Below are 1,912 nucleotides of genomic sequence, written 5' to 3'. Positions count from 1 at the left end.
CACTCTCCTTTTGGATTCTCTTCTGTATTGCTTGGGAGAGTACTAGGAGGGATTTCAGTGATCCTTTTACTCAGCTGGCCCACTTGTGCTTCCAGATTTCTAATGGAAGATCTTGTTTCATTCATGAAACTTACAGTGGCCTTTGATAGATCAGAGACTAGATTTGCTAAATTAGAAGTATTTTGTTCAGAGTTCTCTGTCTGTTGCTGAGTGGATGATGGAAAAGGCTTGCTATTGCTAAACCTGTTTCTTCCACCATTATTAAAGCCTTGTTGAGGCTTTTGATCCTTCCATGAGAAATTTGGATGATTTTTCCATGTTGAGTTATAGGTGTTTCCATAAGGTTCACCTAAATAATTTACCTCTGCTATTGCAGGGTTCTCAGGATCATAGGCTTCCTCTTCAGAAGATGCCTCTTGAGTACTGTTGGATGCAGCTTGCATTCCATGCAGACTCTGAGAAATCATATTGACTTGCTGAGTCAATATTTTGTTCTGAGCCAATATGGCATTCAGAGTATCAACTTCAAGAACTCCCTTCTTCATAGGCGTCCCATTGCTTACAGGATTCCTTTCAAAAGTGTACATGAACTGGTTATTAGCAACCATGTCAATGAGTTCTTGAGCTTCTGCAGGCGTTTTCTTTAGGTGAATGGATCCACCTGCAGAAGTGTCCAGTGACATCTTTGATAGCTCAGATAAACCATCATAGAATATATCCAGGATGGTCCATTCTGAAAGCATGTCAGAAGGACACTTTTTGGTCAACTGTTTGTATCTTTCCCAAGCTTCATAGAGAGATTCACCTTCTTTCTGTCTGAAGGTTTGAACATCAGCTCTAAGCTTGCTCAGCTTTTGAGGAGGAAAGTACTTGGCTAAGAAAGCCGTGACCAGCTTATCCCAAGAGTTCAGGCTATCTTTGGGTTGAGAATCCAACCATAATCTAGCTCTGTCTCTTACAGCAAAAGGGAAAAGCATGAGCCTGTAGACTTCAGGATCTATTCCATTAGTCTTAACAGTATCACATATTTGCAAGAATTCAGTTAAGAACTAAAAAGGATCTTCAGATGGAAGTCCATGAAACTTGCAGTTCTGCTGCATTAGAGAAACTAACTGAGGTTTCAGCTCAAAGTTGTTTGCTCCAATGGCAGGAATGGAGATGCTTCTTCCATGTAAATTGGAATTAGGTGCAGTAAAGTCACCAAGCATCTTCCTTACATTATTATTATTTTCGGCTGCCATCTCCTCTGCCTGTTCAAAAATTTCTGAAAGATTATCTCTGGATTGTTGTATTTTAGCTTCTCTTAATTTTCTCTTCAGAGTCCTTTCAGGTTCTGGATCTGCTTCCACAAGAATGTTCTTATCCTTGCTCCTGCTCATAATACAAGGAAGAATGGACAGAAAAATGATAATAATAATAGGGATCCTTTATACCACAGTATAGGGATCCCTTTGTGAGTGGAAGAAGAGGGGGAGATAAAGAATGTGATGTAAAGGAAGAAACACAACTGTGAGAATGGAAGAGATGTGAGATGAGATGTTAGGATATGAATGAATAAATAGAATAGGATGTGGGAGGTATAATTTTCGAAAATTATTTTGAAAAGGAGTTAGTGATTTTTGAAAATTGGTTTTTGAAAATTTGTTAGTATTTTTCGAAAATTTTTGAAATAAAAATAAAAAATAAAAATAATTAGTTAATAAAAAAGAAATTTTTGAAAAAGGGGAGATATTTTCGAAAATTAGAGAGAGAGAGTTAGTTAGGTAGTTTTGAAAAAGTTAAGAAACAAACAAAAAGTTAGTTAGTTAGTTGAAACAAATTTTGAAAAGATAAGAAGTTAGGAGGTTAGAAAAGATATTTTGAAAAGATATTTTTGAAAAAGATAAGATAAGAAGATATTTTTAAAAAGATA

General features: G+C 36.2%; 1 non-coding gene across 1 annotated transcript; it reads left to right on the top strand.

The window, feature by feature from the left end:
- The first annotated feature begins 737 nt into the window (after window positions 1-737).
- On the top strand, window positions 738-845 carry LOC148579563 (small nucleolar RNA R71). Its single transcript, XR_015898801.1, has one exon. It is a non-coding gene; the product is annotated as a small nucleolar RNA R71 (small nucleolar RNA).
- The last annotated feature ends 1,067 nt before the right edge of the window (window positions 846-1,912 follow it).

The sequence above is a fragment of the Arachis ipaensis genome, chromosome B10, assembly GCF_059453495.1.
Source record: "Arachis ipaensis isolate K30076 ecotype BB chromosome B10, ASM5945349v1, whole genome shotgun sequence".
Taxonomy (NCBI): Eukaryota; Viridiplantae; Streptophyta; class Magnoliopsida; order Fabales; family Fabaceae; genus Arachis; species Arachis ipaensis.
The sequence above is the reverse complement of the archived record's forward strand: the minus strand, read 5'-3'. Positions and strand labels throughout refer to the sequence as shown.